General features: G+C 39.5%; 1 protein-coding gene across 1 annotated transcript in view; it reads left to right on the top strand.

Moving 5' to 3' along the window:
* The first annotated feature begins 1408 nt into the window (after window positions 1–1408).
* sstr1b (somatostatin receptor 1b) overlaps window positions 1409–15794 on the top strand; it is a 34698-nt gene continuing 20312 nt past the window's right edge. Inside the window, exon 1 of the mRNA XM_049568889.1 lies at window positions 1409–1620. The gene's annotated coding sequence lies outside the window, so the exon portion shown is untranslated. The remainder of the gene's footprint in view (window positions 1621–15794) is intronic.

Here is a 15794-nt window from a genome sequence, read left to right as displayed (position 1 = left end):
GCAAAATGGACCCAGGGTCTAGGTACCATGTCTGCAGGGTACTTTTGTTCCCAAAGGTAGTATACTGAAAGTGTTTGGTAGAAATGGGGCTTTAGACAATGCAAAACCTGCACATGTATGAAATGAATGCAGAGTGAGGACACAAGCCTCTACCATACCCGTTTACAGTGAGTTTAAATAAGCCTTTAAGAGTCAAAATCTAATATGTTATACTGCTTAATCAGTTTGTCTGAGGCCTTTTGCGACCTTTTGCTCTTTTTACTAACTTCTTCTTTACTACTGTTAGCGCCACTTTCATGATTACATGGGTTAAACACTAATTACTGGCTCATGATTACGCAGATTATGTGCAAATTATGGTGCATTACTTTTCATAGGTATATGTGCATGAGAACAGCCTGCTTTATCAAGAAAATGTTGACTTTTCCCTAAAGTCACAGCTTCATTATTATGACACTGACTTTTTTTTTCTATTTTGAAAATGAAGAAATAAATGACAACTCTATTCTCAGAATATTGCAGTTCTGAATTACAAGTGAAATCCCTAAATCTCAGATGCATCTATTTTCAGCCCTAATAACCAGAGGTACCAGAGGCACATTTTAATGTGAGATATTTTATTCCTGGCTAGTTTCCATGTTCTCTCTGGGATCCCCAGCTTTCTGCATAGTCCAAACACATGCAGGTCAGGTCATTCTTGCTTCTTCTCAAAATTAAAAATTAAAAAAACGGGACTTTGTCTCTCTATGTATCAGTGCTGGAATAGTCTTGGCCCCCTGTCCAGGGTGTGCCCATTGTCAGCTGGGATGGGCTCCAGCCCCCCTGCAACCCTGAATAGGATAAGCAGATGATGGATGGATGGGTGGTTAGATGGGTATTTAACTGCCTGCCATCTGAGAATGACAGAATTCGGGTAATGCATTCTTTTAGTAGCTTAGATCTGAATCATTTTTTTGTCTTTGTGTATGTTCTGTGTATAATTTGCAGTGCTTTTTGATTTTTCTTACCTTATTAATAAGCTATTAATGGTATGTGTCTATGTGAGACCCTCACTTTGCATTCTTATTTATCTTCCATCTCTCTTACTTCCTCTAACTCGGTGCAACAAGCTATTTTAAGCCCATCAAACTTTAATCCTTTTCCTCTCATCTCACCTTAAGATGTGTTTTTCAGGGAAATGAGTAGGTTGTATCTCCTTCAGAGAATATACCAGGCAGCAGTGGAGGTGACACTTGAAACAGTGGACAGATATGTGGTACAGGCAACAGTGTGTGTGTCTGAGAGAGAGAGAGAGAGAGAGAGAGAGAGAGAGAGAGAGAGAGAGAGAGAGAGAGGGAGAACATGTCAGCATGCAACAAAAACAAGTGTCTAACAGCACAGAGGGAGAGAGAGAGAGAGAGTGGGCTGAGAGCGTGTGGAGAGGTAGAGGAGAGTGTAGCGGCATTAAGCAGCTCCGAGATCAGCGGATGCTGACAGACGCACAGCTGCTGATGGGAAGAGGGAGACAGAGAAGACAAGACTCTCACACTCCAGAGGAGGAGAGCAGGTACCCTGTCCATGTTCATCATCAGGCTGACTAGGACAGGAGGACAGCAGCGTCTCTGCAGCTACACGCAGACCGTAAGTTACCACCTGCATGAATCAAAGTTAATCATCAGATTCACTGAGGACGATGCAAACAAGAGCATCATGTGCGTATGAACAGGTTCAGGTGATTTTTGTGTCCTTGTTAATCTAACCTGTTTGAATTAGATTCAATGCATTTTTGAGGTAGTCACGCACCCTGAAAACACCAGCCTAAACTCATAATCAAAATGAAGGAAAAAGATTCTTTGCAGCTTTTAAAAATCTATTTGTCTTTCGTTTGCAACAATCTGCTGTATTTTTGCACCTGCTGTCCAAAGGCTATAATGATGTGCTCGGCTGTTTACACTCATCACTCTGTGTTCTTTGAAGGACAGCCAATAATGACTACTGTCCTAAGTGACTAAATTATTAATCACACTTACAAAGGGGTGTAGGTTTCAGGCATGGAGGTGGAAGCATGCACTTAAAAAGTTTGTGTACATGTATTTAAATTGATCTGAATGTTACAGCTGTAAGTCATATCTATATCTATATGAACAGTATGTATATATGTTTACATCAGGTGTGTCGTGTCGGATTTTCACTACACGATTATGGCGGCCAGAGGAGTTCACAATAACAATGCTATCATATATATATCTATCTATATCTATATCTATCTATCTATCTATCTATCTATATATATATATGTATATATGTATGTATATGTACATATATGTATATGTATATATACATACATATATATATATGAAGGTAAAAAAAAAAACATCAGTCAAATTCATCTTTAACTCTGTGTATTGTGTGTTTCCTCCCTTTTTTTGGCGAATGAATTACACCTAAAATATGAGTGTAGGCAGCTGGAGGGAGAGTCTGTAACCATAACTGTACAGTGTACAATAACATCAATTACACCTAATGGATAGTGAGAAGGCAACCAGATGGTACTGGGGGAGGGAGACAAAGTGAGAACAGAGTTATACACTGAGTTGCTAGTTTATTAGTTGGCTAAAACTAATGCAATCTAATAAACAAAACTGCAAAAAAAAACCTGTTTCATGAAGGTTCTAATGCTCGATTTTGATTAAAACTGGTGTTGATTCAACTGTATGGTCATTTTGGAGGATACAGTTCAGCTGAAATGTATGGCATTATACTAAGAAGTGTTTTTGTTATTTAGCCAACCCTCACTGATATAAATCGGGTGGACAAAACAGAAACTAGAGCTCAACCGATACTGGATTTTTAGGGCTGATGCCAATAACAATATTTGAGAGTAAAAAATTCTGTAATATTTCCGTAAAATATTGATATATCGGCTGGCATTACACATAAATTATTTCAATCAGAAGAGACATTTAGAGAAAGTAATATTTATTTAACTGTGAATGTAGTGATGAGGTGAGATGAAAGGGGAGCTGAGGATCTGGATGTGAAGAAGAGTGGGCTTTTGATGAGCTCGTCCTGGGCTCTGGATAAAGTGACTGGAGGTGAATGGGGTGGAGGAGGGCGTGACGATTCCACCTAAAATGACAGCGGACAGGAGCAGAAAGGAGAACAGAGAACAGAGTTAAAGTGTGGCAGCAGCAACATGAATGGCTGAAGGAGATTGTGGCAAAGTTTGATTGGCTAACTAGGAGAGGGAACACCCATAATCATCTGATTGGTGGAAGCAGTGGGAGTGGGTTAGAGAGATTTCGAGAAATGTACGAGAATAAGTCACAGATTAAGACAAGAAAGATGGGTAACATGACGAAAAAACAAAAAAGTGTGTACAAACAGTGTTGGGGGTGACAGTAAAATATGTTTTAACGGTACAAAAGTAATTACCAACAAGATTTCAAGTGATATTTTTACATTTACGTCACGTAACGCTCTGCCCCCTGAAAACTCTTTGTTGTTTTCATTTTTCATTTATCCACACTGATTCACCTGGATTCACTTACACCAGTGTGCCACCAGAAGAAAAAAAATCCCCTGAAGGTTTTGTCATTATACAGACTACATTATAGAAAGGTGCCGCCAATGATTGCACATGATGGTGATGCCGCACTGTGCATTATCATGTTCAGTGTGTTTCCATTCATAAATCTACAATGTATCCCATTCTGCTTTGCATCCTAAGGCTGCCTGAAAGCAGCAGGAAAAAGGAGCTGGCCTCATCCTGGTGATCAACACATCTGGTTATGCCATTGTATGTGTGTTTGTATGTTGGATGTGTTTCCATTCACATTTACGACTTTATTCTCATAGATTTACAATTTTATTCTTGAAATCTATGATTTTTTTTTCTTGAACATGGCCTTAATCCTCCTTCATAGACAAAGATGTGTAATGGAGGCAGGAAATGTTTCAGTTTAACAACAGACTTTACTGTTAAAAATGACATCAGTGGACTGAAACAGCAAACTTCATTGGGGATTTAAAAACTAGTAATTATCCGAAGCATCATTTCCTGCATTATGTTTTATAAGACAAAAAAAAAGTTTTCACATTGGTGCATATCGGACAACATATACGCCAATGCCTATACATCGGTGATAAGCCAAAATTGGCCAAATTTATCTGTCGACTGATATATCATCTGGGCTCTAATAGAAAGACTAGAGCTTACTGCAGGACTGTTGACAACTTCCAGACTGTATGTAGTTTTTTTTTTTTTTTTACAAAGCACCGCTGCACCATTCTATCTTGTACCCAGAGACTGTATAAGATAATGGATGTAGACACCTGTAGGTGACTAATTGGTTCATGGACTTTTGTTTTGGCATTTTGGCCGTAACTCTCTGGTTTTTGAAGTCAGTATGTAAACAGGTGAGTTATTTAAAATCCATACCCTGTACAGTTGTCATTAATGTTGAAATCAGCTATAGACACCAAAACCTTTTTTTTGTACCAGGCTGTAAACATGTTTATTTTTGCTGTAAAGTTGGACGTTTTGACATGGGGATCTAATGACTGGCTTCTGGAGCTAGCCTCAAGTGGTTATTCGATGAACTACAGTTTTTGGCACTTCCATGTTGGCTTCATTTTTCAGACTTGGAGGTTCATGCTTATTTGTACCTGAAGCTTACTGCTCTATATGGAACAAATATTAAGCGGTAATCTCTGAGACAGAAAAATGAAGCCAATGCAGAAGTGCCAAAAACTGCAGTTCCTTTAATGACCACTTGAAGCTGGCTTCAGTACAGAGTAAATCCCCTCAGACCCCCATGTTAAAATGCTCAACCTCATAGCAGAAAGAAACATGTTTATAGTATGGTACGTGGTTCATGACAACTGTACAGGGGGTGATTTATATATATTTTTTTTATATAACTCACCCATTTATGTCTTATTATGACTCAAAGCTACGCATATTTAAGGCAAGGGCCGCCCGAGTGACAGGCTGTGTGTGAGGTGTTGCTACAGTCTGTTAGTCAGATTCACCCCTCACTCCTCTTGTCCAAATTTAGTCACTTCTGGCTCCAAAAAAAACAAGATAGAAGCGATCGAAATGTTGAACTGCTTCAAAATGGTAGTCCCCACACCTATGGATAACCTCATGGAAGCTATGTCCATTATTTACACAGTTTATGATAGGCAACAAATCCTGACAGCTCAAACAAATGTTTGGGCCATTCATTTGATAACTAATCAAACTAGAGCTGAATCCTGAATAACAGGAAAATACATTGTGTTAAGCAAAAATGCCAAATATCCCCCAGCTCCTGCTTCTCTTTTGTGATGATTTTCTACAAGACAATGGGAATTTTATAAAATTTTCTGGCATTTAATTAGCCAAATAATTTTCAGTTTAATTTAGATTATAAAAAAAAAGTCAGGTTATCATAATAAATGAAAATATTCATTAGCTGCAGCCCTAAATCAAACAACAAATTGATTATCAAAATAGTCATCAGTTTTTTTCCAACCTAGCATCACAGAAATACATGAAATGACCACCACCTTTTAACACCACATTAGGTGGTGGCGGCACATATTGTGTTAACATATTGGCCCCATGGAAACAGTGCCAATGGTAAATCAACCATGATCCTTTGTTCTGTTGGACACATGAATTCTCTGGATCAATGATGCCAGGCGATGGGTTCTGGTCAATGTACGACCCCATAGATAGTATAGAAAGTGAGAAAGCCCGCGTGGGGAGAAGGTCAGGGTGTCTATGACTGGACGGAGGTGATCATCAAAAATACTCACATGTGCAGTGCATGCTTCATATATTCAGGTTAGGGAAAAAGTATTTACTGTTGTAGGAATGATTAGCGTTATGTGTATTAAGGGTTATCATGTTCAGCTAATCAGAAATTGGGGAGGTATTAAGAGGAATATTGGAATATTGCATTAGCTAACGTTAGCCTCAATAGCAAAACAAACTGGAGGATACCGTTCAAGTGTCGTCCTCCTTTGTAAGATTGGAGTAGTAATCAACCACAAAGCTGGCCATCCCACCTTCAGCAATCCTGTCAAGTCATCCATCCACTGAGTGAGAGCATATGGGTCGGCCAGTCTGGTCCCATTGGTCAGTGTTTACTTATTCAAGTAACACTCGTGGTCCCAGAGATTGAGTGACCTGACATGGTGTGTTCATAGATCTAGTCTAATGCTTTTACACTAAAATGAGAGCTCTGTTGGTCGAAGAAACAAAGCCTTCTATTTTTATATAAATAACAAACGGTTAAGTTAATCATACTTTCACTCTGCTGCAAGTGCCCAGAGTGCTCTGCAGCACTGAGAATGAGTTTTGGATGCACCACTTGTATCGTCTTCCGCCATTGTCTAAAACAAGCCAACAGAACTTGCTAGTTAGCACTAGCTAATGTCTTTGGAGTTCTGTTTTGCCTCAAGCTAAGCCCCACCCACCAAAACACGTCATATTGTTTACTAACAGTAAAATGGTCTGCAGTTAAAATAATTCTCTGTCCACATGTTGGGCAGAATATAATGGCCTCACAGACCACTGCCATCAACAACACTGCCTCTGTTCAAAGTACAATATTATGACCTACTCCACTGTCACCTTGTTTGTTGTTGTGAAACTCTGACTCCACCCTCTCGTGCCATCTATTGGCTGTATCTATGCCAACATAAATGACGCATGGAAGTGTGAGGGCAGAGCTGTTTAGAGTGTCTGAAACAGATGTATCTGTTTTTTATTCGTAAAGAGAGTATATATGAACCTTAATGCTGTGTTCAGGGGTCGTGGCCATTTCAGATATTTCTGTGAAATCACGTTGCTTATTTCCCTAGCAACGTCTATCCCCACTAAATATTTGCAACGCTGATGTACCATGCCTAGAAAATACACAATCCTAATATTAATTCTCAGACATATTAATACCAGACAGTTGTTTTTAGGAGTTGTGGTAGAAATTCAGTACAACAGCACCATTCAGCATCTACAGCAGGTTTTTGCAGCAGCTGGTTCGTCCTGAGCTGCAGCACTGTGTCATTTTCAGAATGACATGTGTTCTGCCCTGCAGGCAGGTAGAGGGAAAAACCATGCGGGTCAGATGTCAAGATCATCTTCTGAAATCTTCAGCTCCTGTGATTGTTGGAGAGACAGAGGATAAAAAAGACTGCCCTTAGTGAGGGTCAACACTAACATGCTGCTCACTGATGGACTCAACACCATGCATGTCAATAAGCATACTGATTAGGTGATCACTTGTATTGGCTGACTGGACTGGGCCTGCCAATGACAGTATAAATAGCCCTTTAAATATTCAATGTGTTCTGCTAAGACTTTACTTCCATATCCATGTCCCCAGGACACAGTGCTGAAGGAATACTAAGGTAGTAGAGAGTGACATGTCCACCCCATAAATGTCAATTTTAGTCAACACTTGAGTTCCTTTTTGTTTTAATGATACAGCCTAGTGTAAAACCTTATAACAACACCATTCCACACAACACCAAACCTGAATCATGGGAAAACTTGGAGATGTGGGTGCGCACTAACAAAGAAGGGGTACAAATAGGTTTATCAAGTTTTAATCACATAGCTAAAATCAAGGCTGACCTGCTGACGGTGTAAAGTGAAAAGCTGCACAGTGGGCTGAGACCCTGAGGGCTCGGACAGGCTCATGTTTGCCATTGTTTCAGTTGGTTTGTAGCATTTGGATTCTATTTGAAGTTGTTTGTTGAAATGCCCCACTGAAGCATTCAGTGACGAATACTGACATGATGAATTAGACTGTGCTTACAAAGTGCAATGACGAAAATCGAATTAGACCAATGGATGGAAAACGGATTATTATTTCAGACAGGGGTATTGTTTGCTTTCTGAGGCTCTGAGCAACACATAAAGAGGTTGCCATTTGGAGTCTGCAATCTGCTGTGTGCACTGTCCTTGATGGGTACTTGAAGGGAATTATGTTTTGTGTATTTTGCATTTACCCCGCAGCATTAACCTACTTCTCACCAACAGAGCATTCACACTTTTTTTGCTTACACTACAGTTTTTTTTTTTTTTGTTTTCTCTCTCTGGGAAATAGTTATTTGGAAGAACTAAACAAATAGAATTTGCTCACTAAGGAGCAACATTTATTGGAATATGTAAACATTTAGCAACTTACACCAGCTGCTGTTGGGGGAAGGAAGTTAGTTAGTCAGGAAGTTAAACTGTGACCAAACCATTGAGAACTTGATTAAAGCCTAGTTCACATCACACGATTTTCACCCTGATTTTGTGTTGTGGAGACTATCGTAATCTTTTGAGTGTTCATACCCGGTGACGTGTGTTTCTGTCAGCGGGAGTCTCACCAACTACGTTACGACCTGTGTGTGCACACCACAAAATTTCTCCACCAAGCCCTCGCCGACAGAGCCCCAGATAACGCGGTGACATCACCAAACTACGTTTTTTTAACTTGGTAACGACACATTGTAAAGGCATGGATATTCTTCCCAGTGTTGAATCCGATCTGCCTCCAGGGCCTGGGTCCAAACACAATGCGCCCCCCGTGATCCTGTGGATCCCATTATTGTTGCTGCTTGCCGGCTTGTCAGTGTTGCCAGATCTTGGCTTTGGAAACAAGCCCAAAAGAAGCGAGGAGGAAACATCCTGCAGTCCGACATACTATCATGCCTTTAAATAACTTATTAGACGGATATATATAGAGAGAGGCGACGTTTAGAGAGCAAGCCCAAATAAGCAACTCCACTTTAGAAACAAGACCAAAAAAAATGCAACCTGACTACCAATATTTGTAAGTGACTTCACAAAAAAACAAGCCCAAAGCTGTGGCTAATAAGCGGACCTGGCAACCCTGCGGCTTGTCCTCCTCACATGTCTTCCATCCTTCTGTGTTCTGACGTGGGACATATAGAACTATTGCATGCAATGTTTCTGTAAATTATTAGTAACTTACTTCAGCACAATAAATGGCATGAATCAATCAATTAATCAATCAATCAGCATTAGATTGTTATGTAGTCTGTTTCAAATGAAACTGGTAGCCACTGCAGCCCCGCCACTATTTTTTTTTACTTTATGTCTGTCTCCATTATGAAGAAGTAACATTGTTTGGCAGTACTCACTAGTACAATAACATTTCGGCTGGCACATGAACAGACACAGTGACTGAAATAATAGTAAAAGTGATAAAAATAGGACAAGAATAACCCGATGACATCACACATGTCGTGAGAGATGACTGGGGATTATTGGTGTGGACCATCGTGTAGTGTGTCATGTCTGTCGGCCAAGTCACGGCACAATTTTATGACTCCACAAACACGTAATGTGACATGTTGACTGTCAGAACGGACGGAATTGTTGTGTAGTGTGAACCAGGCATTAGACTTCCTGTTGGAACATAGTTAGGCATCCCAGACGTGGCATCGGTTGTCATCTACTATGACACACTACGCGAGAAGACATGATAAATTATTCCGTACGACACTCATTGTCATTCACGATCCATGCCGACACTGTACATACATCAACTTTTAGTGTTAAAGTATAAAAAATTTAAATTCAAATGAATTTTGGCAGATGTGTTGTAGTAAAGCTGCTGGATTTTGGACACAATTGTCCCCCTGTCCTCTACCACCGAAACTGCTCTGAGTTAGTTAGTCGGTCACAGTGGCTTGACGAGGCTGGCTGCTAGCACTGGCTCAGAGGATGTGCTAGCTTGGACCTCTGCATTTGCTGCTTAATGCTTTGTGTTAAGGTGATATTTCAGAATTCCTGACTGCAGAAATTGCAGAGAACAGTGCTCCTATCAACAGTTGATAGGACATTGGTTTTAACACTGGTAATAATGTAATGCTACTTTCAGTTGGCTATCTGTCATGTTTGTAGATGGTAAGAATGTTTGCAGCTCCAGATTTTTACTAAAGGAATATAACTGTTTAAATACTCCTCTTAAGCTAAACCCAGACAATTTTAGTGAACAAAGGAAGAAGAGTGAGTCCGCTATAAATCACTCTATGATCCAGTAATCAGTGCATTTTTTTAAACAAACCTCACAATAAACAAGAAAGACACCTGCAAGTTTCAGAACCAAAACAAGACAAAATATTTGCTGTTATGGTTTACCAAAACCAGACTAAAATTTGACAAAACCCCTTTTTCTGGACTATTTTATAGCTATTAAAAAAAAAAACCCTCACACAATCCAGCGCAAATGGAATTGATCCAGTTCTTATACTAAGTCTACCTGTTTTTATGTGCATTTGCACTTTATGCATTTAAAGACTTGAGTTGAAAAAAAAAAAACAACTAAAACAGAAAAAAACCCTGAAATATTTAAAAGTTGATATAAAAAAATGTGACGAAGTGCAGTAGACCTTTTTGATAGCAGACATTCTGACTTGTCATTGTGCATGCCGGCTCACTGGAATAGCTCACTGGAATAGCTCACTGGGACACTTAATGGAGCCATTGTTAAAATTATCAGTTTCACCTGTGCTTTTCCTAGTATGACAATTCAAAATGTCTGCCGTGAAAAAATGTCAATGGGGACAGATGTAGTGACTTCATCATTTATTGTGTCCTCTTCTGACTGGGAAATTAGCGCCACCAGAATTTCATCTCGGTGAGCCAACTCCTAATATTCATAATGGATGCATAACTGTAGTAGATGTACATGTGTATTAGATTGCATTTTCTTTTGCCAGTTTCTTGGGAATTTGTTTTTCATTTGGATGGCTATGGACATAAACTAAAATTTGAATAAAACGAATATTCATTTTTGTCAAAAGAATAAAACTAAATCATGATCTTATACCAAAGACAGGACTCCAGGCAGTTCCTAGTAGCTTTCCCATCTGTTGTCAGACCCAATCTGTAGGATTCAGAGGCCGTCCTTTGAAACAAATTAGACCAAAAATTGTTAACATGCACCCCTGGCATTTTCAAGTACTCAGAATCTTCCAGAACATCATCACGAAACTGTGTGGTTATATTTTTCTTAATTTAATCATTTTGTGTTTAACAAATTGCTCATGCTGGAATCTTGGATTGCAGCTTGAATCGACTTTGTGCTCGCACTGTAGTTTTGCCATCAATTAAACTCTGCAGAAGTGTGACACATTCAGGCCTCACACTCACATTTACTCCGCAGATATTTGGACCAACATTTGTGTCACAAGCCTTATTCACCAACTTCTTTGTATGATTGTTTTTCCGAGGGCTTCCATCCATCACAGAGACTTAGGACTGCTGTTTTCCAGGAAACAAAGCGAGCAGAAGAGTGAAGAGTGGTGTTGAGTGATAGGGCAAATGGTACCTGTACCTGTATGACAGCTTTGACAGCCAAGAAAAGGTTTTAAGACACTCTGAGAGCATAACACAGTGAAAATTAGTGACTGGTTCTTTCCTCTCCCTTCCAGCTCTGAAGGAGCTGTATGTGGAATGTTTTCGAGGCCTCTGGAGGACAGACGTGCATTGTTACTTATGGTGTGCATTTTTAAAATGTGTCTTTCATGTCGGGCACTTCCAGGCCTAATTTGAGGGAGATGATGGGGGAGGTGTGAAGGTGTCAACTGAGTAAACATGAAATAAATTACACATCCATTGCTCTCTCTAAAATTGACTCAGGAGACTTGAGCAGGACTCAGCCTCTCGCAGTATTTAATTGAATTCACTGCAACCGTGGCAAGCTAATTAAGTCAGCATGTTTAAAGGAAACTCATCTTTCCTTATTCTTGATTTTTTTTCCACAAGAGAAACTTGACGAAAAAAAAAATTGATTTTGTGCACGCTGATAAGCTTATATGTTTAGGATTAATTAAGGTTATATTTGAACAGGTAAAGTCATCACACAGCTAGATGATGCAACAGATTTTCAAAATAAGAAAACAAAAGAATTGCCTTTCGGATGACTCCTGGAATGCAAAAGCATGAAATTATTATTTTAATGCTTTACTATTACTGTCGTTTAGGGACTGTAAAAGCTACCCGTTGATGTTTGAAAAACCTGCTGATGTTTGAAATTAAAAGAAGCTGAAAATAAAAAAAAACAAACTTTTTTTTTCACTCTTGTCATGCAAATAGTTTATTTTTGGCCAAATTTTAAATGAGATGTAGAATAAACATCTCAGATTTGGTTATGCGTTTTTCTGATGGAAGCATTTGTTGTACCATCTACAACATGTCTGACTCTGTGTAACTGCTTTAAAAGTCTGTGTAACATTTTCCCCTGCCTACTCATTTTAACATTGTAAAGCCAAATTTAAACTCAACAGGGTCTAAACAAATGTTGGTTCAAATCCCTCTCTGCACTGCCAGGAATACAATTCTGGGGGGATAATCCAGAGTATTTGAAAAAACAAACAAACAAAACAATTCTATATGAGACAACTGGTAAATTAGTCTCTTAATCTGAGTTAATTTGGAGTTTAAATAGCCTATTGTACTGAAAAAATAAAACAAAAACACAAAACAATACAGAACGTAATTACTTTTCTCTCCTTTTTTTTCCATTTTATTTGGTTAATTTTGACAATTTATAAGCTGCAGTCCAACTCTGACAGCTGCCTCAGGGTCTTTATGCAGGTCTGTGTCCCCGCTGTACTTGACAGTGGAACATCACCTTCTGTAAAGGCTAATATGTTCACATCTTGTATCACTGACTGTTGTGTCCCCATAATTGCCCTATAATATTGATATTAATATTTTTTAATTGGAGGGCTGACTCTGGCATTTTTGGGGGCTAGGTGCAATCTGTTCAACCAATACTGCATTAAGGACCCTGCACTTTAACTGCAAACATACTACAAAATATTGTTTTTCTCAAAATGCATCATCAAGCTTTTCTTCATTTTCTTTTATTCATCTTTCGCAGTTTCCTGTGAAAGATTACGTGGTGGCACCTTCAACCATCCTCTGTTTGAGCAAAGTAAAACCTTCCTTAAACTCACAGGGACCTCTGCAGACTAACTCTGTTCTCATCTGACAGGGCTGGCAGCAGGGTCAGTAAGTGCTGCCTTAGTGGACCCACTTGCTGCACGCTGTGTTCTAGCTGTACATGATGCAGAGGTGGATATCTCTCCATCGGGAGCTATTGTAGTGGGTCAGCATGGGGCTGGTGGTATAATTTGAGACCTGAAAAGACAGATGTGTGTGCACGTAGTTACATACCCACTGTGTAGTCTGCTCAAATATAAAGCACATTATTGGTAATAAATACTGCTAAGTATGTAACTGTAATTTTGCAATAGTAATAACTCAATTTCACAATAAACTAATTATCTTGACTATGCTTACCTCCTGCAGGCAATGCTGGAGTAGCATAAGGTCAAGGTATTTATGCTACTATAATGCATGCATATACATTTATGGATTTGTGTAAAACTCTGGGCGTTCGAGAAAAGTCAAAAAATGACATTAACACTAACGGGTCTATTCAACCATTCTGCTAAAGTTTCTGTACACAGTTTGCATTCAGCAGCTTTATACATCCTACAAATTGCAAATTATATGTCAGTTAACTCTAAAGATAATAAGACAAGTGTGAGTCACACAGTCTCCCATGTGAAAGTCCTGCGCCTAAGTCATTCACCCACCACATCTTACTACCTCTGTGTTGCTCTTTTGTCACCTGTTTTTATGGCAGTACATTTGTGAGATTTTTTTCTCTTATATTTATTACCACTTTAATCTCTGAGAATATCCGAGGTTTGCTAGTACTAGCTATAACCATGACCTCTTTTCCCTAATTCTAACCGCTTCCAGCCTTGATGCGTAATGAATATTGGCCAATCACAGCATGCAGTGGGATTCATAATGGTGAATGGGTGAATATTACAAGTAGTGTAAAAGTGCTTTGAGTGGCTGGAAGACCAGAAAGGGGCTATACAAGTGCAAGTCCATTTCCCATAATAACATGTCCCAAGGCTGGTTGTTCATTCAATCATTTTCCATAACTGTTTGTCCTGGTAAAGGGTTGTGGGTGTGCCGGAGCCTATTGCAACTGTCACTGGGCAAAAGGCAGGGTACACCCTGGACAGGTTGCCAGACTATCACAGGGCTGACACATAAAGACAGATATCCATTCATGCTTACATTCACACCTTCGGCCAATTTAGAGTTACCAGTTAACCTGACTTGTGGAGAAAGCCTGAGAAAACCCATTTAAACATGGAAAGAACATGCAAACTCCATACAGAAGGGCCCCAGTCAGTCGGTGGATTCAAACCAAGAAGCCTCTTGCTGTGAGGCAACAATGCTAGCCCCTGCGCCACCGTGACTACTCTCACCAGAGTGCAAACAAGACACTTTTTATTTTGATCACTGGCCTAAATCACACCACAAACACTCTGCAAAATCAGCTCATTCTCTGTCCCAACTCATAAAGTATCGCCAATCTATTAGTGATTTCGGCAACACACAGTATGTAACACACATAAATTGACACGCCATCCCAGAATGTCAACAGCAGATGCAGGGGGTTACTTAGGGCATCATGTTTAGAAATGAAAGTTCACTGGCAAATTGGTGATATTTGATAAGATGAGATGATGTTGATGAACATGTTGGCAAAACCTGAATGTATTTCAGTTCCAAATACAAGAGCCTGGCTAGGTATTTATGCCAAACGCATTTTTATAATATCTTATATTTGAATTTAAAACTATTACCCTCATAATTATAAAAAAATATCTGGATTATTTTTAGTTTGTTTCTTTCTTAGCAGCGCCGCAGCCCACAGAGCCGGCCCTGGCTTGGGCGGTATTATGGTATACCAGGGTATAAAGAAATTCCGAGGGTATGATTGTATTGTATGTAGTGCACATCATGTGCCATCAGAGGTCAGTCCCCACTGGTGGAACAGACAGCTGAGGTGATGGACATGGACTGCGTGTGATGGGGATGTTATAGGACTGTAAACAGCTGTCCAAAAAACAAAAACAGAGAGACACCGTGAGGAAAAACAACACATTTTCACATCAAAGTGGTGAATTAAGGGATTATTTCGACTAAATCAGAGTTGGTGATTGCTGGAACAATGAATTACTAACTATACAACTAACAAGACTTGCTAAAAACAAGCTCCATATGAACGGGTGGCATTCATCAGGCTGAAAAGAGCAATTACCAAGTTTATGCAGTTAAGTTTAGTGAACTTGTAAAAATGTTATTGCATGAGCAGAATCTACAAATACTGAAATCAGTCTTTAATACACTAACAAAATATTTGTGAGAGTGAACTGATTAAATATTACTGATTACATACGTGACAATAGTGTTCTTAATTCACTATTAGCTGCTCCTCACTCACCTCCGCTAACAGCAGAGTAGCTGGAAGGCAGAGCTGAAGCCTTCTCCATATTTAATAACAGGCTGCATTCCAGTCTGTGAGCTGCAGATCTGTCATATGAAATGGGTTGAAATAGGCCCCAGCATGTGAACAGTAGCCACCACAGCAGAGAGTGATGGGAATGCAAATGAAAGAGAGAAAGAGCTTTTCAAAGCACACTCTCCCTCACAGTTCATTTTTCCTGCTCTGTGCCACTGGCTACATGATTATGAAAATAGGGTGAACATTTTCGAAGGGGGCAATTTCAACTCTGCTCTGGGGATCAATTTAGTGTTTGAGTCTGACGAAATGCTCCTTTAGATTTGTCAGCCCATCATTAGGGCAGCAGTGGCAGCCTTCTGGGAGGAATTTATGTCTCAGAAAGAAAGGACAATCAAATAACATGTGAAGGTAATGGAACTGAGGTGAATGTGCCTTGAACAACTCCCCCCTTCATCTCTT

Source organism: Epinephelus fuscoguttatus, linkage group LG23 (assembly GCF_011397635.1).
Source record: "Epinephelus fuscoguttatus linkage group LG23, E.fuscoguttatus.final_Chr_v1".
Classification (NCBI taxonomy): Eukaryota; Metazoa; Chordata; class Actinopteri; order Perciformes; family Serranidae; genus Epinephelus; species Epinephelus fuscoguttatus.
Note: the sequence above shows the minus strand (reverse complement) of the source record. Positions and strands in the feature narration are given on the sequence as shown.